The sequence below is a fragment of the Bos indicus x Bos taurus genome, chromosome 7, assembly GCF_003369695.1.
Source record: "Bos indicus x Bos taurus breed Angus x Brahman F1 hybrid chromosome 7, Bos_hybrid_MaternalHap_v2.0, whole genome shotgun sequence".
Classification (NCBI taxonomy): domain Eukaryota; kingdom Metazoa; phylum Chordata; class Mammalia; order Artiodactyla; family Bovidae; genus Bos; species Bos indicus x Bos taurus.
The window spans coordinates 106,810,030-106,836,959 of NC_040082.1; the positions used below are offsets into that span (position 1 = coordinate 106,810,030).

The 26,930-nt window shown below is 42.4% G+C and overlaps 1 long non-coding RNA gene and 1 other non-coding gene across 2 annotated transcripts; one reads left to right on the plus strand and one right to left on the minus strand.

Moving 5' to 3' along the window:
• Nucleotides 1–6,816: 6,816 nt before the first annotated feature.
• Nucleotides 6,817–6,896, minus strand: TRNAG-UCC. Its single transcript has one exon. It is a non-coding gene; the product is annotated as a tRNA-Gly (tRNA).
• Nucleotides 6,897–8,470: 1,574 nt separating this feature from the next.
• Nucleotides 8,471–14,983, plus strand: LOC113896209. Its single transcript, XR_003512014.1, has 3 exons — nucleotides 8,471–8,580; nucleotides 9,163–9,254; nucleotides 12,448–14,983. It is a non-coding gene; the product is annotated as an uncharacterized LOC113896209 (long non-coding RNA).
• The last annotated feature ends 11,947 nt before the right edge of the window (nucleotides 14,984–26,930 follow it).

A 26,930-nucleotide genomic window follows, 5' to 3' on the forward strand; every position in this document is an offset into this window, starting at 1 on the left:
GCCTGCAATGCAGGAGACCCTGGTTTGATTCCTGGGTGGGGAAAATCCCCCTGGAGAGGGAAATGGCAACCCACTCCAGTATTTTTGCCTGGAAAATTCCATGGATAGAGGAGCCTGGTAGGCTATAGTCCATGGTGTCGCAGAAGAATCGGATATGACTGAGTGACTTCACTTTCTTTATCAATTTTCAATTATACAGCACAGTATTAACTATAGTCATCATGCTGTACATTACATCCCCAGAACATATTCATCTTGTATCTAGAAGTTTATACCCTTTGGCCAACATCACTCCATTTCCCCCACTCCTCAGCCCTGGGAACCACCCCTCCACTCTCTGAGTTCCAGGTTTTTAGATCTCAAATATAAATCATGTGATCATAAAGTATTTGTCTTTCTCGTCTCTCTTTGACTTCTTTCACTTACCATAATATCCTTAAGGTCCATCCAGGTTGTCTCAAATGGCAGGATTTCCTTTTTTTTTTAATTGGCTGAATGTGTGTATGTACATATATATATATGTACATATACCACATTTTATTGATATGCGTATTTGTAATATGTATGTTTTATAAATACATATACACATATTTGTACTATGTATATACCTCACATTTTCATTATCCATACAGTGTCAACAAACACTTAGATTTTTTCTGTGTCTTGCCTATTGTGATTAATGCTGCAATGCACACGGGAGTGCAGATAGCTCTTTGAGATACTGATCTAACTTCCTTAGATAGTGATTTCTTTTGCTTTGGATATATACCCAGAGTATGATTGCTGGACCACACGGCAGCTCTAATTTTAAATCTTTGAGGAAACTCCATGCTGTTTTCTGAAGTGGCCATGCCAATTTAACATTCCCACCAATTGTGCACAGTTTTCTCCAAATCCTTGCCAGCTTTTGATATTTCTTGTCTTTTTGACAAAAGCCATTTTAGGGATGAGATGATATCTCATTATGATTTTTATTTGTGTTTCTCTGATAGTCATGTTGAATACCTTTTGATGTACCTGTTGGCCATTTATATAACTTTGGAAAAATGTCTATTCATACCCTCTGCTCATTTTTAAATTGGATTTTTTTTTTGCTATTGAATCATAGGCGTTCCTTTTATATTTTGGATATTAATCTATTATCATATATCTGGGGTTAAAATATTTTCTCCTGTTATACAGGTTGCCTTTTTTGTTATTCTTGTTGATTACTTCTTTTACTTCTTTTAGTTTGATGTAGTTTCTCACTAATTTTTCTTTCTGTTGCTTACGCTTTTGCTGTCATATTCACGAAATGGCTATCAAGACCAATGTCAAGGAACTCATTCCCTTTTGTTTTCTTCTAGGCTTTTTACAGTGTTAGACTTATGTTTAAATCTTTAATCTACTTCATTGTGAGTGGGGTAAGATAGGTTCTAATTTCATTCTTTTGCATATGGATATCCAGGTTTCTCATTGGCATTTATTCAAGAGACTGAGTTTCCCCATTGGGTATTCTCGGCTTTCTTGTCACACATTAGTTGACCATATATGCATGGGTTTGTTTCTGGGCAAATGATTCTGTCTCATTGGTCTATGTGTCTGTTTTTATGCAAATACTGTACTGTTTTGATTACTATATTTTTGCAATAAGGTAATCAGAAGTATGATGCCTCCAGCTTTGTTCTTTCTCAGTATTTGTCTACTCAGGGTATTTTGGGTTCCATGCAAATTTTAGGATTGTTTATTTTATTTCTGTGAAAAATGCCATTGGAATTTTGACAGTGTTTGCATTGAATCTGTAGATGGCTTTGGGTGGTATGGAAATTTCAATGATATTAGCTCTCCTGATCTGTGAACATGGGATATTTTCCCATTTATTTGTCTCTTCTTCCATTTTTTCATCAATGTCATATAGTTTTCAGTGTGTCTATATTTATATCTATATATATTTGTATTTATCTTTCTCTTGGTTGAATTTACCCCTAGGCATTTTATTGTTTATGATGCTACTCTGAGTAGGATTGTTTCTTTCTTTTTCAGATAGTTTATTGTTGGTGTATAGATATGGAACCAATTTTTTTATGTTGAATTTTTTTTTTTTTTTTTTTAGCACTGTTCAGAATGCAGGATCCTAGGGTCCCCTACCAGGGATCAAACCCACACCCTGCAGTGGAAACACAGAGTCTTAACCTCTGGACTGCCAGGGAAGTCTCTTTGTATGTTGATTTTGTATCCTGAAATTTTGCTAAATTTGTTTGTTTTAACAATTTTTTTGAGGAGTCTAGGATTTATTTAAAAAATCGTATCAGCTGATAGAGAAAATTTTACTTTTTTTTTTCAATTTGGATGTTTTTTGTTTTATTTTTTTCCTTGTCTGATCACTCTGACTAGGGCTTCCAGTACTGTGTTGAATAGGAGTGGTGAGAGTGAGCATGCTTGTCTTATTTCTGATCTTAGTGGGAAAATGTTCAGTCTTTTTCGATAAAGTATGATGTTAGCTTTGGGTTTTTACTTATGACCTTTGTTATGTTGAGGTATGTTCCTTCCATACTCACTTCTTTTGAGAGTCTTTATCATGATAGTATGTTGAATTTTGTCAAATGCTTTTTTGGCATCTACTGAAATGATTACATGATTTTTGTCTTTCATTCAATTAGTGCGGTGTACTATATTTACTGATTTGTGCGTCTTGAACTATCCTTGCATCCTAGGGATAAATTTTGCTTCTTCATGATGTGTGATTCTTGCAATGTGCTGTTGAACTTGGTGTGCTAATATTTTATTGAGAAAATTTGCATCCATGTTCATCAGGGATATTGGCTTATAATTTTATTTTCTTTTAGGCTCCTTATCTGGCTTTGGTATCAAGATAGTGTTGGGCTTGTAAAGTAAATTTGGAGATGTTCTTTACTATTCTATTTTTTGGAAGAGTTTGAGAATGATTGGTGCTAATTTACCCTTGATTGGTAGAATTGGTAGAAAACTGGAGTTTTCCTTCCTGGGAGTCTTTAATTCCTGATTCAGCCTCCTTACTTGTTATTGATCTGTTCACAGTTTCTATTTTTCCTTATTCAGACTTGGTAGGTGGTATGTTTCTAGGAATTTATCCATTTCTACTAGCTTGTCCAATTTGTTGACTATTTTTTGACTGTTACTGTTTATAGTAATCTAAATGGCTGTCTGGGGAGGCCTTACAAATAGCTGTGAAAAGAAGAGAAGCAAAAAGCAAAGGAGAAAAGGAAAGATATAAGCATCTGAATGCAGAGTTCCAAAGAATAGCAAGAAGAGATAAGAAAGCCTTCCTCAGTGATCAATGCAAAGAAATAGAGGAAAACAACAGAATGGGAAAGACTAGAGATCTCTTCAAGAAAATTAGAGATGCCAAGGGAACATTTCATGCAAAGATGGGCTTGATAAAGGACAGAAATGGTATGGACCTAACAGAAGCAGAAGATATTAAGAAGAGGTGGCAAGAATACACAGAAGAACTGTACAAAAAAGATCTTCACGACCCAGATAATCACGATGGTGTGATCACTGACCTAGAGCCAGACATCCTGGAATGTGAAGTCAAGTGGGCCTTAGAAAGCATCACTACGAACATCACTAGTGGAGGTGATGGAATTCCAGTTGAGCTATTTCAAATCCTGAAAGATGATGCTGTGAAAGTGCTGCACTCAATATACCAGCAAATTTGGAAAACTCAGCAGTGGCCACAGGACTGGAAAAGGTCAGTTTTCATTCCAATCCCAAAGAATGCTCAAACTACTGCACAATTGCACTCATCTCACATGCTAGTAAAGTAATGCTCAAAATTCTCCAAGCCAGGCTTCAGTAGTACGTGAACTGTGAACTTCCTGATGTTCAAGCTGGTTTTAGAAAAGGCAGAGGAACCAGAGATCAAATTGCCAACATCCGCTGGATCATCGAAAAAGCAAGAGACTTCCAGAAAAACATCTATTTCTGCTTTATTGACTATGCCAAAGCCTTTGACTGTGTGCATCACAATAAACTGTGGAAAATTCTGAAAGAGATGGGAATACCAGACCACCTGACCTGCCTCTTGAGAAATCTGTATGCAGGTCAGGAAGCAACAGTTAGAACTGGACATGGAACAATAGACTGGTTCCAAATAGGAAAAGGAGTACGTCAAGGCTGTATATTGTCACCCTGGTTTTTAACTTACATGCAGAGTACATCACGAGAAACACTGGACTGGAAGAAGCACAAGCTGGAATCAAGATTGCCGGGAGAAATATCAATAACCTCAGATATGCAGATGACACCACCCTTATGGCAGAAAGTGAAGAGGAACTAAAAAGCCTCTTGATGAAAGTGAAAGAGGAGAGTGAAAAAGTTGGCTTAAAGCTCAACATTCAGAAAACGAAGATCATGGCATCTGGTCCCATCACTTCATGGCAAATAGATGGGGAGACAGTGGAAACAGTGTCAGACTTTATTTTTTTGGACTCCAAAATCACTGCAGATGGTGACCGCAGCCATGAAATTAAAAGATGCTTACTCCTTGGAAGGAAAGTTATGACCAACCTAGATAGCATATGCAAAAGCAGAGACATTACTTTGCCAACAAAGGTCCGTCTAGTCAAGGCTATGGTTTTTTCAGTGATCATGTATGGATGTGAGAGTTGGACTGCGAAGAAGGCTGAGCGCTGAAGAATTGATGCTTTTGAACTGTGGTGTTGGAGAAGACTCTTGAGAGTCCCTTGGACTGCAAGGAGATCCAACCAGTCCATTCTAAAGGAGATCAGCCCTGGGTGTTCTTTGGAAGGACTGATGCTAAAGCTAAAACTCCAGTACTTTGGCCACCTCATGCGAAGAGTTGACTCATTGGAAAAGACTCTGATGCTGGGAGGGATTGGGGGCAAGAGGAGAAGGGGACGACAGAGGATGAGATGGCTGGATGGCATCACTGACTTGATGGACATGAGTCTGAGTGAACTCCGGGAGTTGGTGATGGACAGGGAGGCCTGGCGTGCTGAGATTCATGGGGTCGCAAAGAGTCGGACACGACTGAGCGACTGAACTGAACTGAACTGAACTGAATTATCCTTTGCATTGTGGACCCTTGAACAACTTTGTGTGTTGGGGCGCTGACCCTCTCTGCAGTAAAAAAAATCTGTGTATAACTTTAAGTCAATCCTCTATATCTGTTATATTGTGAATTCTTGAATTTAACCAACTGTGGCTAGTGTAGTATTGTAGTACATATTTAGTGGAAAAAAAATCCATGTATAAGTGGACCCACACAGTTCAAACCTGTTGTTCAAGGGTCAACTGTTTATCTGTGATATTAGTAAGATATCTTTTCTTTCATTTATAATTTTATTTATTTAGTCCTATTCTTTTTTCTTGGTAAGTCTGGCTAATGGTTTGTCAATTTTGTCTTTTCAAAAAACCAAAACTCAGTTTCATTTTCTTTTCTGTTGTTTTACTAATCTCTATTTCATTTATTTCTCCCTATGATCTTGTTATTTCCTTCCTTCTGCTAACTTTGCCCTTTGTTCTACTTTTCCTAGTTCCTTGAGGTAAAATGTTAGGTTATTTGAGATTTTTTAAAAATGTAGGCATTTATCGTTATGTAAGTGCCTGACTTTAAGCTTTTGATTGTTAAGGCATTCATTTCAAAAGATATCCATCTTGAATAAACATCTTGGCAACTGCATGACACAATTGATAGCCCAGGGAAGGAATTAGACCACCTCTGCTCCTGAAGTTCGCTCTTTCAGAAAGCCCCGGGTAACCTAGATACCTGACCACTTGAGTAACCCTGCTTCTCCCTTTCTGTGCCCTAATCCCTGCTCTTAAGCTTTAAATTAACCAATAAAGGGTGAATCTACAAAACTCTGGACACCCCAATCTTAGATTCTTTGAATCCCAATAAAAACAGCCCCCCATGGCTACTCTTTGTCTGCTACCCACTCCAGTACTCTGGCCTGGAGAAGTCCATGGACTGTATGTATAGTCTGTGGGGTTGCAAAGAGTCAGACACGACTGAGTGACTTTCACTTCACATTATTTGACTTAAACGTTATTTGTCTGATAAAAGGGTAGCTGTCCCTACTCATTTTTGGTCTTCATTTGCATGGAATATCTTTTTTTATCCCTTCGCTTTATGCCTATGTGTGTTCTTTTATTTAAAAAAATTATTTATTTGCTTATTTATTTATTGTAGGCTGGATTTTTCTCGCTGTGTGCGGACGTTCTCTAGTTTGGGTAAGTGGGGCTAGTCTCTAGTCGCGGCGTGTGAGCTTCTCTTGTTGCGGAGCCAGGCTCCACGTGCAGCACGGGCCTTCCACGGTTTCCAGGGCGTTCAGGGTTCGGTAGCTGCGGTGCAGAGGCTCGGTAGTTGTGGCCACCGGGCTTACTTGCCCTGAGGCACTCGGAATCCTGCCAAACCAGGGATTGCCCCATGTTCCCTGCACTGGCAGGCAGATTCTTCACCATGGGACCACCCAGGAAGTCTGGCCTATGTGTGTTCTTAAAGCTAAAGTGAGTCTCTTGAAGGAAGCATGTAGTTTGACTCTTTTTTTTTTTTTTAATTCATACAACTGCTCCATGTGTTTTGATTGAGAATTTAATCCATTTGTATTTAAAGTACTTATTGATAGGTAATGCCCTCAATACGGCATTTTTATTTATTTTTGGTCTTTAAAAATTATTTACTTTGGGCACTCAGCATTTCTTTTTTGAAGGATAATTGCAGTATTGTATTGGTTTTTGCCATGCATCAACATGGATCAGCCATTGGTATACATATGTTCCCCCCTCTCTGGCACTTCCCTTTTTTTCTGGCCACAGCACGCAAGATCTTAGTTCCCTGACCAGGGTTTGAACCCGTGCTCCCTGCTCCCTGCAGTGGAAGTGCAGAGTCCTAACCACTGGACCACCAGGGAAGTCCCTAATGCCATTAAAAAAAAAAAAAAAAACCAGCAAAAGCAAGTGTATTTGGAAATAGCCATTGGAACTGCAATTCCAGAAATTCAGGCTATGGGAGACTATAAACTAATGCTGTCTTAATACTTGTTTTCTGAATATTTGTAGTTTTTTCCCCTTCTGTTCCTGTTTTCCTTTATGAATTGATGCTTTTCTGTAGTAGTATGCTTTTATTCCCTTCTTTTTATCTTGTGTGTAACTACTATAGGTTTTACCCGAAGTTTCCTTGAAATATCTTATGTGACAGCTTATTTTAAGCTGATAATAACTTAACTTTGATCACTGACAAACTGCCCTTTACTCACCTCCATTTTATGTTTTTTAATGTCATAATTTACATCTTTTAATATTGTGTATCCATTAAAAACTTATTGTAGCAGTAGCTAGCTACTTTTTAAATACTTTTATCCTAAAACTTTGTCCTGGAGTTAAGTGCTTGATACACCATCACGTTACAGTTTTAGTTTTCTGAGTATGACTATACACTTACCTTTACTGGGGTATTGTATATTTTCATGTTTTTCTATTACTGATTAGCATCTTTTTGTTTCAGCATAAAGAACTCGTTTCAGAATTTTTTTGTAAGAAAGTTACAGAGTTCTGAACTCTTTCAGCTTTTGCTTGTTTGGAGAAGCCTTTATTTAGCTTTCATTTCTGAAGGACGACTTTTCTGGGCAAAGTATTCTTGGTGGCAGTCTTTCTCTTTCAGGGCTTTCATTCTGTACTGGCCCACAAGGTTTCTGCTAAGAAATCTGCATGTAGCCTTAGCAGTGGATAAGTTACTTTGTGTGAGAAAAATTTCACTTTTCTGCTTTTAACATTCTCTTTTTAGTTTTGATTTTTGATAGTTCTGTTATAATGTATCTTGAAGAATATCATTTTGGGTGAAATTTTGAGGTGATCTATTTGGCCTAAAGCTCAACATTCAGAAAACGAAGATCATGGCATCTGGTCCCATCACTTCATGGCAAATAGATGGGGAAACAGTGGAAACAGTGTCAGACTTTATTTTTTTGGGCTCCAAAATCACTGCAGATGGTGACTGCAGCCATGAAATTAAAAGACGCTTACTCCTTGGAAGGAAAGTTATGACTAGCCTAGATAGCATATTCAAAAGCAGAGACATTATTTTGCCAACAAAGGTCCGTCTAGTCAAGGCTATAGTTTTTCTTGTGGTCATGTATGGATGTGAGAGTTGGACTGTGAAGAAAGCTGAGCGCTGAAGAATTGATACTTTTGAACTGTGGTGTTGGAGAAGCTCTTGAGAGTCCCTTGGACTGCAAGGAGATCCAACCAGTCTATCCTAAAGGAGATCAGTCCTGGGTGTTCATTGGAAGGACTGATGCTAAAGCTGAAACTCCAATACTTTGGCCACCTCATGTGAAGAGTTGACTCATTGGAAAAGACTCTGATGCTGGGAGGGATTAGGGGCAGGAGGAAAATGGGACGACAGAGGATGAGATGGCTGGATGGCATCACCGACTCGATGGACATGAGTTTGAGTAAACTCCGGGAGTTGGTGATGGACAGGAAGGCCTGGCGTGCTGCGATTCATGGGGTCACAAAGAGTCAGACACGACTGAGCGACTGAACTGAACTGAACGGATTAGCTTCATGAACTTGGATGTCTAAATCACTCCACAGGTTTGGGAATTTTTCAGCCATTCTTTCTTTTTTCTTTAACATTTTTATTTATTTATTTTTATTGAGATATAGTTGACAAATAACATTATATTAGTCTCAGGTATACAAAATAATGGTTTGATATTTATATGTACTGTGAAAGACTTAAGATTTACTCTCTTAGCCATTATTTTTAAAAATAAGCTTTCTAACCTCTTCTTCCTCTCTTCTTCGGGGACACAGTTGTACACAATTATGTGTACATTGTTCACTGATTATTTCTTCTGCATGGTCAAGTTTGTTGTTGAAGCTTTCTGTACAGGTTTCTGTGTGGACATAAGTTTTCAGTTTTTTGTTTATATACCCCAAAGTTAGATCATTAGATTGGTGGTATGCTCAGAAGGGCATTAAAAACACTTCCTCAGGCTCTGTATCACTCTAGAGGGGTGGGATGCAGCGGGAGATGGGAGGGAGGTTCAAAAGGGAGGGGACATATGTATACCTGTGGCTGATTCATGTTGAGGTTTGACAGAAAACAACACAATTCTATAAAGCAATTATCCTTCAATAAAAAAAAATAAAAACAAAAGATGTCCCCCACAGGTTCATGATTTGAAGATGAAACATGTTCTGTGAGACCCCGTGGATTGCTGCTGGATGTCTCAACTGTCATATCCAAGGAATCATTGCTAAATGTAATGTCAAGAACATTTTCAGCTATGTTTTCTTCTAAGAGGTTAATAATTTAGGTCTCCTGTTTAGTTCCTTACCCATTTGGAGTTAATTTTTGTATCTGGCATTAGGTAAGGGTTCAACTTCATCCTTTGCATGGGGAGATCCAGATTTTCCAGCACTACTTGTTGAAAAGACCGTCCTTTCCACTCTTGAATGGTCTTGGCACCCTTGTTAAAAACCACTTGACCATATATGTGAGAGTTTATCTCTGAGCTCTCTATTCTATTCCATTAGTCTAGACGTCTTTTTAAAAAGTTATTTATTTGGCTGCAGTGGGTCTCCGCTGTGGCTTGTGAACTCTTATCTGCCGCATATGGGATCCAGTTCCCTGACCAGGGATTGAAACTGGGCCCCCTGCACTGGGAGCTCCCGCTTATCCACTGACACCAAGGAAGTCCTTGTGTGCTTTTTCAGTGCCAGGGCCATGTCATTTTGATTACTGTAGTTTCTACTAAGTTTAGAAATCAGGAAATGTGAATTTTCCAAATGCTTGGTCCTGCTGTGGCTCCTCATGGGACGCAGTTACTGGATGTACTTCTGAAATGTGTTTTCTAAGTTCTCCTTTGTGGAGCAAAGAGAGTATGCCCAACACCGCCATGGGCCCACTGGGGCATGGTTGCTATGTCTGCTGCTGCTGCTGCTAAGTCGCTTCAGTCGTGTCCGACTCTGTGCGACCCCATAGACGGCAGCCCACCAGGCTCCCCCGTCCCTGGGATTCTCCAGGCAAGAACACTGGAGTGGGTTGCCATTTCCTTCTCCAATGCATGAAAGTGAAAAGTGAAAGTGAAGTCGCTCAGTCGTGTCCGACCCTCAGCGACCCCATGGACTGCAGCCTTCCAGGCTCCTCCATCCATGGGATTTTCTAGGCAAGAGTACTGGAGTGGGGTGCCACTGCCTTTCTCCCCAAAGAAGGGGTACAATTCCAAGCCAGCCACTTCAATCTTCCCAGGTCAGGACTGCAAGGGGAACTGGGGCAAAGTCAGGTAGGAGGCAGAGCTCTTGCATTTACCCAAGGATCTGGATTAGGCCCATTCCTGCTCTAGCTGGTTATTGGGAGTTGACTGGCTCCTGCCTTTGTGTGGCTCTTCTGGAGCTCTGATTGTCTGTGGAATAGAACTGCATCTGGCCATTATGGCCTGAGGCAGAGTTTCAAGAGGCTGGCAGTAATGGCAGGGTTGTTCTGTTATGCTCAATGTGGCAGGGGAAAGCATTTGCTACAGATTTACTTACAGGTGGGGAGAGAGTGAGAGTTAATTCCTAGGTAGGTTGATAAGGGGTCGCAAAGAGTCGGACACGACTGAGCGACTGATCTGATCTGATCTGATAGAAATAAACACTGCTTAAGATCAATGGCAGGATTTGGTCTGAAACAGAGTAAATATAGAAGCCTAGGGCAAGGTCACATAATCAATCAATAATAAAAATTGTCAGGATACAGAGTATGGGTCTGAGAAGAGGCAAGATCAAATCTAAATCAAGTTTAGGGGAAAGGGCGAGGGCAAGGTTGAGGCTTAAGCCAAGGACAAATTTTCAGTCAGTAATAGAGAAGATCAAGATGAATTTAAGGGACAGGACATATGTGAAAAGAGGAATGTGGGGAAAGTCAGTTCACAAAGTCAGATCAAGGCCAAATTATTGGTCACAGAGAAATTGAGGAAGACAGTTAGAGACATGCTGTGTTTGACCAATATCTATGTCAATTTCAAGATTACATCAATTTCAAAGTCAAGTTGACAACAAGATCAAGGTCAAATTCTTAGTCATTATTAGAAATGGTGAAGATAGTATGTTTACTGAGACTATGGTTCTGAAAAGGGTGAAGGTCATAATTAGGCCATGATCAAGTTCAATATCATAAAAGCCCAAATCAGGGAGTTCCCTAGTGGTCTAGTGGTTAGGACTCTGAGCTTTCACTGCTGAGAGTTCAATTCCTTGTCAGGAAAGTAAGATCCCACATACTACATGGCACAGCAAAAAAAAAAAAAAAAAAAAAAGCCAAAATCAAGCTCATATTAACAAATTAGTGACAGAAAGGATCCAGATAGTACATAGGAGATACAGTTTGTTTAAAATAAGGGTCGAGGTAAAGTTAAAGGTCAGGGTCAATATTAAGATTGGGGTTGAAGTTAAATTGTTAGTCATGGAGAATGCTAGGATGGTAGTCAAGAACAGATTACAAAACTGGAACAGATAAAGGTCAAGAACAATGCCAGGTGAAGTTCATATTCAGGGTCAGATTCAAGTTTAAGTTTTCAGTCGGGGTAGCAAAGAACACTGAAGAAGGTGAAGGACAGGATTTGGTCTGTATCAGAGTCAATATACAGGTCAAGGTTAAATTAAAATAATCTTTCAGTAATACAGTAATGAGAGGGACAGAATATGGGCCTGAAAGGGGTCATGGTCAAGGTGAGGTCAAGGTCAAGGTCAAAATCTAAGTTTGGTTCAAACAGTGTTAAAGATATGAAAAGACAGTCTGATATAGGCCATTGGTCTGAAAACGTCTAGGTCAAGGAAAGGTGAAGGTCAAGAGAAAGATTGACAGGTTCCTTGGACCCATTCTTGGCTACTACTTTTAAGAAACAGGGAGGCCAGCTAGAAGCAGAAAAAGACCCCCAGCCCGTACCCCCACCCTAGGGGCCAAAAGGTCCTTTAGCCAGGGCCTGGCAGTGAGGGAAGCAGAAAACCTCCCTGGTGACCCTTGCTCCCAGTTCCTCCCCTAATCTGAAAGCCAACTCTGGGCAGCAGCTCTCTCTTCCTGGCCCAGCCCATGGGCGAGTTCCCTGACAGCCAGCCTCTCCACCAGGACAAGTTCTCTTTTCCCCAAGGGCAGAGTCCTGATCTGAATGGGTGGACAAGGTGGAAGTGAGTATGGAGGGCATCAGTAGGACTGAGCTAGAGGCCCCCGCTTGCACAGGCAGCTTTGGGTGGGAGGGTTAAGTTGGGGCCAGGTAGATGGGGCATTGGCTTCACTGAGGTCCCGGAGGCCGGCAATATTCAGGAGGACACTCTTGGGGCACCCGGCGGAAGTTCCCAATAATAACAGCCATCTAACCTGAATGGGCCGGGTCTCCTCTGCTCTCACAAGCTAGGTGGAGTCACTTCCATCCAGGATACTGAGTGCTTTCCTTTTACTGTCCTCCCCACTCACCCCAGCCAGCCACCAGTCTCACCTCTTGCAGCAGATCAGACAGCGGCTCCTTCAAAACATCACCTGCCCCTCCATCTCCTGGAAAGGGACCACAGTCCACGACACCATTAGCTGCGCGGTACAGTATCCCAGCCCTGAAACCCTGCGGGCCCAGGTCAGACCAACAGGTAGAGTCGGCCCTGGCGTGTGACGCTCGACACACCTGGAGGGTCCCGAACGGGGCACGGAAGTGCGGAGATGGCCTCCAAGTACTTGCACCTCCAGTCTTTGAAAATGACTGAGCCGTTCATTCCCCTGCGCGGCACAGCCTGGATGATCCCTTTAGAGCCTCCAGCCTCAAGAGACCTTCGCCTAAGGCACCGCCCCCAGATCCGTACCGGTTTCGCTGGAGCTGAAAACTATATGATAGAGGCCGCCAGGTGGCGCCAGACAACCGGCGCGAACGTCAGCGGGGGGAATCCGGATCGCAGGACGGAGAGGAAACACCGCCCGCCCCCTGGATGCCGGGTCCTGGTCCAGGCTCACCTCTGAGCGTGTCTCTCCAGACAAGCGGCAGCAAATGCGTCAGCCTGGGAGCTCAAAGCCTGCGCGGCGTGACCCCAGCAGCAGAAGGGGGACTAGGAAAAATTCTTTTGGGAAAGGTCCCAGAACCACTGTTGACTTCCAGAGACGTCTGCTGGGAAGGGGACATTCTCCCTACGCGACTGCGCGGCTCTGGGCTCCGGAGGGGAGGTAGAAAAAGTCCCGGAGATAATGCCAGGCAGGGGCGTTCTGCCCATCTTCCTAGACCTGCAGGAGCGCAGATTTGGGTGGGAGGGCATGCACTGTAAACCTGAAATCATGAAAGTAGCCCTAGAAACATGGATGAATCATTTTCATTCTACAATGTCGGAGAGGAAGTTTTCCCTAAAGCATAAAACGAGACCCAGAAGCCATAAAGGAAATGACTGGTAAACTTGATCACACAAAGTTTAAACAAAGTCTGTCTATTCCACAAGGGAAGTCCAACTGTAGCAGTGGTCAGCGATAGGACACAAGGCATAAAGGGTCTTTCCTTCCCTGGCACCGGCCTGCAGGCGCCACTGAGACAGACACCGGCTCTGCAGCACAGTCCTACCCAGCCATTTGTCAGGCCCCTGTGGGCCCCTCCGCCCAAGTCAGCAACTGTCAGCCCCACCAGTTAACGGCCCTGCTCTGCCACTGGTCCCGGCCTCCGAAAGCGCCTTCCCACTCTCTGTCTTGTGTATAAAAGCACCCTGATTCCCGAGGGAGATGAGATGGTTCTTAGGCCAGTCTGCCATCTCCGCTGTCTGCTGGCCTTCCGATTAAAGTAATCATTCCTTGCTCCAACAACTCGTCTTGCAATTTATTGGCCTGCCATGGAGTGAGCAGAATGAGCTTGGGCTCAGTAGCAAATTTTGGCAAAGCCAGCCAGGAGCCTTGCTGCTCGTGATGAGCCGGCCCCAGTTGGGGAATTTTCAGGTAAGGCCTGCAGCTTCCAGGACCATTTCTCCTGAGGATCTTCCCTTCACAATTTCTGTAGCGGCACTGGCTGCCCCAGCGCTTGGCAGTTGGAGCAAGTTGACATTTAGGAGCTGTAGGGCTCCACATACTAGGGAAAGTTGCTCCCGTGTGTACAGCTGGGAACATATTCTCCTCTCAATTCGTTTGTTTGTTGTTTCAGGGTACTCTTCTGGAGGGCAGAATTGTCATTGGATTTTACCTGCTTTGTGAACTGGTTCGTTTGCTTTTGTTTTTGTGTCCATTCACAATGGAATCTGTTTGTTCCTTTGGTATTGAAATCTGTTCGTGTCTTTGTTTTGTGATTCTTGAACTTATCAAGAGAGGAAATACTCCGTCTGTCCCTAAGGACAGCCTTTTGGGTCATATCCTAAATGGCAAAATACAGTTGTGGGCCTATGACTAAGAAAGAGATGATATTCGATTGTAGTGGTGTGTGGTCTCCATATACACTAGAATCAGGGGCGCAATGGCCCTTAAATGGCTCACTTAATTATGATACAATCTCACAAATTTTTTTTTTGTGAAAGGGCAGGTAAAAGTGATGAGATTCCGTATGTAGAGGCATTTAGGCTGTTACATCAGGAAGAAAAGAAGTCCGATGGCTGCCACCTTATGGGGCAGCGGTCTTAAAGGGAAGTCAAGGAGAAACCTATTCTACAAGAGGGAGAGGGAGAACATGAGAGTGAGGATTTGCTGTTTCAGAACTTAACCACCCCTCCGACCAACCCAGCTCCTCCACTGGCCAAGCACACTGCACTGGCAGTTGTTCCAGCTGCCCCCATGCCATGGGCATATCCATCGCCTCCTGTTTCCCCTCCTTTTGGAGATGAATTAGAGGTTTCTATGTTAACACCCAGGTCACAGGAGGCTGGTTTGGTATCACCATCCTAGATGTGATAGGGAACCCAATTTGGACTGGAAGCCACTTCTGGAGCAGGGCAAACTCCTTTGTCTGATATCACTTCAGTTCAGTTCAGTTGCTTAGTCGTGTCCAACTCTTTGCAACCCCATGGACTGCAGCACGCCAGGCTTCCCTGTCCATCACTAACTCCCAGAGCTTGCTCAAACTCATGTCCATTGAGTCAGTGATGTCATCCAACCATCTCATCCTCTGTCATCCCCTTCTCCTCCTGCCTTCAATCTTTCCCAGCATCAGGGTCTTTTCCAGTGAATCATTTCTTTGCATCAGCTGGCCAAAGTATTGGAGTTTCAGCTTCAGCATCAGTCCTTCCAATGAATGCTCAGGACTGATTTCCTTGAGGATTGACTGGTTTGATCTCTTTGCAGTCCAAGGGACTCTCAACAGTCTTTTCCAACGCTGCAGTTCAAGAGCATCAATTCTTTTATGATATCACTTAGGAGGCCTTAATGCAGATGGTCACCAGTGGGGTGTCTATGAATACACCAGCCAGTTTCAACTTCAGATTTGTTTAATTGGGAAAACAATGACCCTACTTTATCGAGAGGACCCCCTCCGCACGATGGAACTTTTCACTTCCACCTTTGCCCTTCACCATCCCTCTTGGATAGACATTCATACTCGTATGAATTTGGTGCTCACAGGGGATGAAAGAAGGACAGTCATTGACAAGGCTAGAGACGAAGCACGCCAGCCTTATCTAGCCGATCCAGATGAACTCCAGAAGCAAACCTGGCAGTTCCTATTGCTGAACCTGACTGGGATCCCAACAACGGAAGTATGCCACTCCTAAAGCATTACAGGAAGTGTATCTTAGCAGGCTTTCGAAAGGCAGTACCTAGGCAACAGAGCTTAAACGAAATTCAGGGGCTACACTAAAAACCCAGTGAAGACCCATAAAAATTTCTAGGAAGAATTTATCAAGCTTGTAGGTGGTACACTGATGCTGACCCTAAGGCCCCTGAAAATATAAGAATGGTGACTATGACTTTCACTGGGCAAAGCACCCCAGATATAAGAAGAAAATGACAAAAGTTAGATGGTGCATTGGGAATGAAACCTTCTCAGTTGGTAGATGCTTTTAAGGTGTTCCATAATAGGGAGCAACAACAGAAGCCGAGAGGATGCAAGGTGGAGCGCTACGTTATCGGCAGTAGCAGTGGATTCCCAGAGGGCAAGTAACCGGAAGAGAAGTGAGCCACCGCTGGGGAAGGAACGATGCACCTCCTGTAAGGAGGAAGGCCATTGGGAGAGAAACTGCCCTCAGTTAAGGAATAAAAAAAGATAACAACAAAAGAAAGGTGGGAGCTTCTCACATGGTAGAAAGAGGAAGACACTCTGATGATGAACGGAGGGACCTGGGAGCTCCCTTGGACTTGAGATATTTGATTCAAATGTCCCGACAGGAGCCCTGGGTAACTGTGACGGTGGGGAACGAGTTAATTGACTTTCTAATAGATACAGGTGTAGCATACTCCATGGTGAACCAAGGTGGCACAGAAACCATCTCCATCCATCCCAGGCATGGGAGTGTCTGGGGAAAGACAAAATCAGTCCTTCTTACAACCCCTAGAGTGCCAATTAGGGGACTTCACCCTGAAACACAGGTTTTTTTTTTTTTTAATATATATATATATATATTCCAGTGTGTGCAAAATTGGTCCTTCTTGCAACCTCTGGGGAAGTACACAATAGTTCCTTCTTATAACCTCTAGAATGCCAATTAGGGGACTATACCCTGAAACACAGTGGTTTTTTTTTTCACCTATCCGGGCATGTCCAGTCCCTCTTTTGGGTAGAGATCTTCTTTGTAAAATAAATTCTCAAGTAACTTTTTCTCTAGGGCAGCTTGACATCAGAATCCCTCCAGACTGTGCTGTAAGCCTATAGATGGCACTCATGGATGCTCCTGAAGAAGAGACAGCCTTTTCCCACTGAGATCTATGAAAAGGTAAGGCCAGAAGTGTGGGTTAATGGCACCCCTGGGAAGGCCAAGAATGCATGGCCAATACAAATTCCATTAAAAAAAAAAATGCTGGGACACCTACTTTAAAGCAATACCTTTTGAGACAAGAGGGCCGAAAGGGAATACAGACAATTTTCAAGGAGTTTTTGAAAATGGGACTGATTAAACCTTGCATGTCCCCATGTGGGCTTCTCTTGTGGCTCAGATGGTAAAGAATCTACCTGCAATGCAGGGGACCTGGGTTCGATCCCTGGGTTGGGAAGATCCCCTGGAGTAGAGCATGACAACCCACTCCAGGATTCTTGCCTGGAGAATCCCCCTGGACAGAAGAGCCTGGCGGGCTACAGTCCATGGGGTCACAATCTTATAGCCACGCATTCCGGGAAACAAACTCGCTCAGAAGGACAATGCAGATAGTGGAGTGCAGTTTATTACACCGGCGGGCCCAAGGCAGAGTCTCCTCTTAGCCAAGGACTCTGACCGACTTCTGTGAAAACCTTATATACCTTAAGTGTACTGCTCAAGCCCACATCCCCAAATTCCTTAAACCTAGCCTGAAAAATGTCAAAGGGAGATACAATCAGGTTACAGGCATGATTCATAATCAGAAGGGTCAGCTGGTTATACACTGTGGCCTGTACCAATGGGTGCCATCAAGATTACAAAGATGACTGACCACATAGGGGACCATTACATTCTTTTTGGCGACGGGAAATCTCGGTATGGAATCTGGTGTTTATCAGTCCGGGAGGCCAGTTCGGCTGTAGGTATGTTATCTCCATGGCTACCAGGCACATGGTCCAAAGTTCACTGAAAGTGCAAGATGGAGTTTCCTTCTTTTTCAAGATGGAGTTTCCTTCTTTTTCAGATGGAGTCAGCTCAGCCTGTTCCTTTCCTCCCTCAGCAGAGAGTCGGACACGACTGAGTTACTAAGCACATAGGGGTGTTTTTGAAAATAGGACTGATTAAACCTTGCAGGTCCCCATATAACACCCCTATCATCCTGGTCAAAAAGCTGAACTCAACAGAGTAACACTTTGTCCAAGAGTTGAGAACTATTAATGAAATAGTCCAAGATTTGCACCCAGTGGTACCTAATTCATATACTTTGCTTACAACTATTTTGGGAGAATATAGCTGGTTCTGTTTTGGACTTGCAAAATGCTTTTTTCTGCATTCCTATTGCAGAAGCATCACAGCAGCTTTTTGCTTTTGAATGGCAGGGTCCAGAAACACATGTAATCTCACAGTATTGTTGCACCGTCCTGCCTCAAGGATTTAAGAATTCTCCTACCTTGTTTGGGGAAATGCTGGCAATGGACCTTAGAAACTTGATATAGGCTAAAGGACTCATATTCCAATATGGGGATAACTTGCTCATAGTAAGCCCTATTTATGATAAGTGTCTGCTGCTGCTGCTAAGTCTCTTCAGTTGTGTCTGACTCTGTTTGACCCCATAGACGGCAGCCCACCAGGCTCCCCTGTCCCCGGGATTCTTCAGGCAAGAATACTGGAGTGGGTTGCCATTTCCTTCTCCAATGCATGAAAGGGAAAAGTGAAAGTGAAGTAGCTCAGTTGTGTCCAACTCTTAGCGACCCCATGGACTGCAGCCTACCAGGCTCCTCTGTCCATGGGATTTTCCAGGCCAGAAAACCCACTGAAGTGGGTTGCCATTGCCTTCTCCGTGATAAGTGTCTACTAAATACCATCAGAACCACGAACTATTTGGCCAGTTGTGGATATAAGGTTTCCCAGAAAAAGGCCCAAGTATGTAAGCAACATGTCAAATATCTAGGTTTTTCCATTTCCAAAGGACAGTGGGGTCTTTTACCTGACAGAAAATGGGCAGTTGGAGGCTTGAGAATACCCAAGACTTGTAGATAACTGAGAGGGTCTCTGGGAATGGCAGGGTTCTGTTGGATCTGGATCTCAAACTATGAGCTCATAGTAAAGCCCCTCTATGAGACTTTAAAGGGCTATGATTTTGAGCCCCTTACTTGGACTAGCAGATGCCAAGCAGCCTTTGAAACCATAAAGACAGTGTTAGTTTCAGCTCCTGCTTTAGTGCTGCCAGACTTAAAGAAGCCTTTCAGACTGTATGTTCATAGGAGTGTTAATGCAAACTTTGGGAAACACCCGCCAACATGTTGCCTCCTCCTGAAAACAACTAGAACAGACCATTAAGGGATGGCCCCTTTGGCTTCTAGTTGTAGCGGCTACTTGTGACATACTTCTGGAAGCTGAGACGTCTCCCCCAAGGCAGCCCACCACTGTGTGTGTCCCTCACTGCATCCTTTCTTTGCTGGAACAAAGAGGTGGCTATTGGCTGACTTCTGGGAGAATGGGAAAATACCACACCATTCTCCTGGACCATCTGAAAGTGAGACTTCAATGCTCCTCAGCCACATTGCTGCCGATTGATGGTGCACGATCCCCAGAGCACGCCTGCCCACACGTCATGGAGCTGGTGTGCTCTAGCAGACTGGACTTAATGCATCAACCTTTGGCTAAGCCAGATGAGGACGTGTTGACCAATGGAAGCAGCTTTGTGGGCTGAGGTAGGCGATGCACTGGGTGCGTGGTGATAAGCTTTACAGACATCGTGGAAGCAAAGCCCTGTCCCCAGGAGCCCAGCTCAGAAGGCAGAGACTACTGCTCTGACAAGAGCCCTACTACTCAGTAAAGGCAAGTGGGTGAGTATATATGTAGACTCTCACTATGTGTAGCGCACGCATAAGGGGCAATGTGGAGAGAAAGCGGACTCCTCACTTCAAACAATAAAGACAGCAACCATGCTTCCAAGATGCTGTTGCTGTTAGAAGCAGTCTATAAGCCCTCACAAGTGGCTGTAATGCACTTCCCAGGCCACCGACCTGGTGACTCAGAGGTAAAGAATCTGCCTGCAATGCAGGAGGCCTGGGTTTGATCCTTCAGTCAGGAAGATCCCCTGGAGAAGGGAATGGCACCCCACTCCAGTATTCTTGCCTGGAAAATCCTATAGACAGCGGAGCCTGCGGGCTACAGTCCATGGGGTTGCCAACAGTCGGACAGGACTGAGTGACTAACACTTAATATATAATAAAAGGCAACCAGCTAGCTGACCAATCTGCAAACAAAGCAGCGAAGGAAGGGAATTATTAAGCCACGATAGGGTCACTACTCCCATAGATTAGCTTGTCAAGATACTAGCCAGTATATTCAGAAAAGGACAAAGAGAGAGCCAAGGAGTGGGGATTCACTCTTGAACACACTCCACCTTGTTGGAAATGTAACGCACAAGGAAGTGCTTTGATTCTCGAGGCCTCCTGAACACTGTGCTCCAGCACATTCATAACAGTACCCATTACGGGAGAGATGCTACTTTACAATGGATTCAGAAATATACAATGGGTCCTAGAAAGGACCCAACGCTGGGAAAGATTGAAGGCAGGAGGAGAAGCAGACAATAGAGGATGAGATGGTAGGACGGCATCACAGACTCAATGAACATGAGTTTGAGCAAGCTCCGGGGGATGGTGAAGGACAGGGAAGCCTGGCGTGCTGCAGTCATGTATGCAGACCTCTGCATGGGGTTGCAGAGTTGGACATGACTGAGCAACTCAACAACAACCACCTACAAAGGGCCATTTACTGAGTCACTCAAAATTGCATGGTTTGTGCAAAAAAGTAACCCGAAGACTGAGGGACTGAACAACAACCCAAGACCCCAGTTAAGCAAAGATACTCTTATCAGACAGGACATTCCAAGGACTTAGAGATTCCCTCCCAGGAGCCAAACGAGGCCAGACCTGTCTTGGAGTGTGCAGGTTCTGTGCTGGACTCAAGATTGCCAGAAATATCAATAATTTCAAATATGCAGATGACACCACTCTTATGGCAGAAAGCAAAGAGGAGCTAAAGAGCCTCTTGATGAGGGTGAAAGAGGAGAGTGAAAATGCTGGCTTAAAACTCAACATTCAAAAAATGAAGATCATCACATCTAGTCCCATCACTTCATGGGAAATAGGTGGGGAAACAGTGGAAACAGTGACAGACTTTGTTTTCTCGGACTCCAGTATCATTGCAGATGGTGACTGCAGCCATGAAATTAAAAGATGTTTGCTTCTTGGAAGAAAAGCTATGACAAACCTAAACAGTGTATTAAAAAGCAGAGACATCGCTTTGCTGACAAAGGTCCATGTAGTCAAAGCTATGGTTTTTCCAGTAGTCATGTACAGATGTGAGAGTTGGAGCATAAAAAAGTCTGAGTGCCAAAGAATTGATGCTTTCAAACTGTGGTGTTGGAGAAGACTCTTGAGAGTCCCTTGGACTGCAAGGAGATCAAACCAGTCAAGCCTAAAGGGAATCAGTCCTGAATATTCACTGGAAGGACTGATGCTGACTCAGAAGCTCCAATACTTTGGCCACCTGATGCGAAGAGCCGACTCATTGGAAAAGACCCTGATGCTGGAAAGATTGAGGGCAGGAGGAGAAGGGGAAGACAGAAGACGAGATGGTTGGGTGGCATCATCGACTATCGATGAGTCTGAGCAAACTCCACAAAATAGTGAAGGACCGGGAAACCTGGTGTGCTGCAGTCCATGGAGTCGCAAAGAGTAGGACACGACTGAACAACAACATATTTTAAATTTATTTATTTTTGGCTGTGTTAGGTCTTCGTGGCTGCTTGGGCTTTTCTCTGGTTGTGGAGAACGGGGGTCACTCTCTAACTGCAGTGCGTGGGCTTCTCTTTGCGGTGGCTTCTCTTGTTGCGGAACGCAGGCTCTAGGGCATGCGAGCTTTAGTAACTGTGGCTCCTTGTCTTGCCCAATAGTTGTGGCACACAAGCTTAGTCGCTCTACAGCATGTGGGATCTTCATGTATCAGGGGTCAAATCTGTGTCTTCTGCATTGGCAGGTGGACTCTTCACCTGTTTAGGAGTGTGCAGGTTATGAACATCCCAGACCTTGACCACAGAGCCACCCAGGAAGCCCTAAATGAATTTTAAGACTTAAGCAAATGAAAAGATATCCTGAGTTCACGCTTTGGAACACATAATATTGCTAAGATGACAGTAAAGTAATATACAGATTCAATGCTATTCCTATCAAAATTGCAGTGGTTTTTTATTTGTTGTTGTTAGAAAATACCCAACATAAAATATAGAGTTTGAAGGGAGCCCAAAGAACCAAAACAGCCTGGAATAAGAAGCATAATTAGAGGACTCACATTTCCAGATTTTATTTTATTTTTTTATTTTTCTAATATAAAATTTTTAATTATATTTGGAGGCTAATTACAGTATTGTAGTGGTTTTGCCATACATTGACATGAATCCGCCACGGGTGTACATGCACTCCCTATCCTGAACTCCCCTCCCACCTCCCTCCTCATCCCATCCCTCTGGGTCATCCCAGTGCACCAGCCCCGAGCACCCTGTCTCATGCATCGAACCTGGACTGGCGATCTGTTTCACATATGATAATATACATGTTTCAATGCTATTCTCTCGAATAATCCTACCCTCACGCTCTCCCACAGAGTCCAAAAGACTGTTCTTAAAAAGACTGTCCAAAAGACAGATTTTAAAACTTAACTTCTAGGCCACAGTAATCAGAACAGTGTGCTACTGACATAAAGATAGACACAGACAAGTGGACAGAATAGGGGGACTAGAAATAAAACCTCAGGTATACGATCAATTAATTTTCAACATGGATATTAAGACTATCCAGTGAGACTATTCATTCTTTTTTTTAAATTTTATTTTATTTTTAAACTTTACATAATTGTATTAGTTTTGCCAAATATCAAAATGAATCCGCCACAGGTATACATGTGTTCCCCATCCTGAACCCTCCTCCCTTCTCCCTCCCCATACCATCCCTCTGGGTCGTCCCAGTGCACTAGCCCCAAGCATCCAGTGAGACTATTCATTCTTGTCCACAAATTATGGTGGGCAAACTGGACATCTACATGAAAAAAAATGTGGTTGGGCTCTTACCTCACATATACACAACGATTAACTCATAAAGGATCAAGACTTAAATGACAGAGCTAAAACTACAAAAATCTTGGGAAAAAAACATAGAGGGAAAATCTTCATGATCTTGGATTTGACAATGATAAATTAGACATCAGGAAAATTAAAAACTTTTATGCATCCCTTATGTCATTTAAAAGAGATTAATATCTGATGTATACCAAGACTCATAACTCAACAACAAGAAGACAAAAATATCTAATTCCAAAGTAGGCAAATAGTTTATTTATGGAAGTATTTAATCTCCCCAAAGAAAACATCATTTGCCTTTCTGTGTGTTGCCTTTTCACTCTCTTCATAGTGTCCTTTGATGCACAAAAGATTTTAATTTTCATGATGTCTAATTTATCTATTTTTTTATTTCATCATGCCTATGCTTTTGATCTTATACTTAAGAAATCACTGTTGTGATGAGTAGGAACTCATTGGTTCTGTTGATTATTTTTGTGCAAAGAAATCCGAAGTCAGTGCTTATCTCGTTGGCCAGGGCACTACATGAATTTTAGCTTCCTTTTGTTTTTCAGGCTGGTTGGTTTATTTCAGGATGTAATATTTGGATAGCTCTACCAAATTACAAAAAGAAATTAAAATAGTAAATAAATTTGCTTATATTATCAAGTTTGTGCATTCTGCCACTTATTGTGTGGTAATCAATTACAGTTCAGTTTTGGTTTATTACCTCAGATTCTAGCATTTATATTTCTTTTTATTTAATTTAGCAGAGATTTGGAAGCTCCAACATAAATTATAGGTCAAAAGATGCCTCAGAAGAAAGAAATTGCTCTCTGTGTTGCTATACTTTAACTAGTGAAATAAAATTTTTTGTTTTCTAGCAACTGAAAATAACACTGGATTTCCTTTCTCCTCTAGTATTGTTGAGCTTTGTATAAACACTTATGAAAGTTAGGAAGAGATATTTGTGACCTCGGGTGGTGACTAAATAAAAACACCTCCACATTTATCAAGAGAACCCCCTGCAACTCAGAGAGTAATTTGCTATTCCTCTGGACAAATCAGAAAGTTCACTGTGCACAAAAAGTTTTATAGTCCATGGGGATAAAGTACGCCCTGCCTACTGGAATCCTGGACCCAGGCACACACCTGCATCGCAGTTCATCAGAGGAATCCTTTGAACACTGAAAGCTCAGACTCAATAAGTCCCCTCCCTGTCTGCAGCTCTTGCATGAAGGGAGAGAACTGGCCATTCTTTGTAAGAACTGACTTTCCTCGATCCTTCTGGCTTTGAAAATTTTCTTTCTATTTTTTAAAAACTATTTAAAAAGTTATTTATTTTACATTGGAGGCTAATTAACAATATTGTGGCAGTTTTTGCCATACATTGACATGAATCAGCCAAGAGCGTACACGAGTCTCCCATCCTGAACCCCCGTCCCACTTCCCTCCTCATCCCATCCCTCTGGGTTGTCCCAGTGCACCGGCTTGGAGTGCCCTGCTTCATGCGTCAAACTTGGACTGGCCATCTGTTTCAAACACGGTAGTATACATGTTTCAATGCTGTTCTCTCAAATCGTCCCACCCTCGCCTTCTCCCACAGAGCCCAAAAGTCTGTTCTTTACATCTGTGTCTCTTTTGCTATCTTGCATACAGGGTCATTGTTACCATCTTTCTAAATTCCATATATATGTGTTAATATACTGTATTGGTGTTTTTCTTTCTGGCTTACTTCACTCTGTATAATAGGCTCCAGTTTTATCCACCTCATTAGAACTGACTCAAATGCGTTCTTTTTTTATAGTTGACTAATATTCCATTGTGTATATGTACTACGACTCTCTTATCCATTCACCTGCCAATTGAAATTTTTCTTATGCTTTTTTCCTTGTCATTTGTTTTCTATTCCATTTCTCTCATCTCTGTTTTCTGCTATTCCTTTTATTCTGCTGTTTTCTCCCTTTCATTTCTCTTTGTCTGTAGTTCTCATTGCTCTGATTAATATATATTTTTTCCACTTTATAGTCTTCAAACTCACTTATTATATTGATATTTATTTTTAATTTATCAATCTTAAATTAAAAAAAAATAGAGAATAATTACTTTACAATATTGTGATTGTTTTTGCCATACAACAACATGAATTGACATTAGGTATACATGTATCTCCTCCCTCTTGAAACCCCTCCCCACCTCCCTCCCCTGCCCACCCCTTCATGTTGTCATAGAGCACTGGCTTCCCCGCATCATGCATTGAACTCCCACTGTCTATTTTACATATGGTAATCTATATGTTTCAATGCTATTCTCTCAAAACATCCCACCCTCTCCTTCCCCTACTGTGTCCAGAAGTCTGTTCTTCATGTCTGTGTCTCCTTTGTTGCCCTGCATGTAGGATCGTTAGTACTATCTTTCTAGATTATATATATATGTTAATATTTGATATTTGTCTTTCTCTGACTTCCCTCTATATGATAGGCTGTAGGTTCCTTCACCTCAATAGAACTGACTCAAATGCATTTCTTTTTATAGCTGAGTAATATTCCATTCACTGAAGATGGTGACTGCAGCCATGAAATTAAAAGATGCTTACTCCTTGGAAGGAAAGTTATGATCAACCTAGATAGCATATTCAAAAGCAGAGACATTACTTTGCCAATAAAGGTCCGTCTAGTCAAAGCTATGGTTTTTCCTGTGGTCATGTATGGATGTGAGAGTTGGGCTGTGAAGAAAGCTGAGCACCAAAGAATTGATGCTTTTGAACTGTGGTGTTGGAGAAGACTCTTGAGAGTCTCTTGGACTGCAAGGAGATACAACCAATCCATTCTGAAGGAGATCAGCCCTGGGATTTCTTTGGAAGGAATGATGCTAAAGCTGAAACTCCAGTACTTTGGCCACCTCATGTGAAGAGTTGACTCATTGGAAAAGACTCTGATGCTGGGAGGGATTGGGGGCAAGAGGAGAAGGGGACAACAGAGGATGAGATGGCTGGATGGCATCACTGACTCGATGGACATGAGTCTGAGTGAACTCCGGGAGTTGGTGATGGACAGGGAGGCCTGGTGTGCTGCAATTCATGAGGTTGCAAAGAGTCAGACACGACTGAGTGACTGAACTGAACTGAATATTCCATTGTATATATGCACCACATCTTCTTTATCCATTTATGTCCATTTATGGACATCTAGGTTGCTTCATGTCCTAGGTATTGTAAATAGTGCTGCGATGAGCATTGGGGTGCATGTGTCTCTTTTCAGTTCTGGTTTCCTCAGCGTATATGCCCAGTAGTGGGATTGCTGGGTCGTGTGGTGGTTTTATTCCTAGTTTTTTAAGGAACCTCCATACTGTTCTCCATAGTGGCTGGATCAGTTTGCATTCCCACCAACACTGTAAGAGGGTTCTCATTTCTCCACACCTTCTCCAGCGTTTATTGCTTATAGACTTTTTGATGATGGTCATTTTGACTGATGTGAGATAATACCTCATTGCGTTTCTCTAATAATGAGTAATGTTGAGCATCTTTTCATGTGTTTATTAGCCATCTATATGTCTTCTTTGGATATATATGTGTTTAGGTCTTCTGCCCACTTTTTTTTTTTTCTGTCCACTTTTTGATTGGGTTGTTTGTTTTTCTGGTATTGAACTGTATGAGCTACTTGTAACTTATCAACTTTTTAATAAGTGTTTATATCCTTTCTAACCTTCCACCTTCTTTGAATGCTTTAGTTAATTCTCATTTCTGCTGTTAATTTATTTATTCCTTTGTGACCTTAAATTCTTCTTGGATTCCTTCCTGCTTTTCCTCTTACCTGCCAATTGTAATATTCCCTCTCTGTCTTCTATGCCTTCATTTTGTTTTCTTAATTTATATACATATTTTTCTTTCTATCATGCTTCTGCATTCTTTAACATAGTTTTCTATGTTTCTTCATTCCTCTATAATGACCTTTCTTATATTACTAAATATATCTTTTCATATCACTCATATGTGTTGTTTACTCTTATATATGGTCTGATTTTTTGAAATTCAAAAATTTTAGCAATTTTATTTTTATTCTGATTTCCTGTGTGTATTTCTTTTTATGTACAATTCTTCCAAACCTAT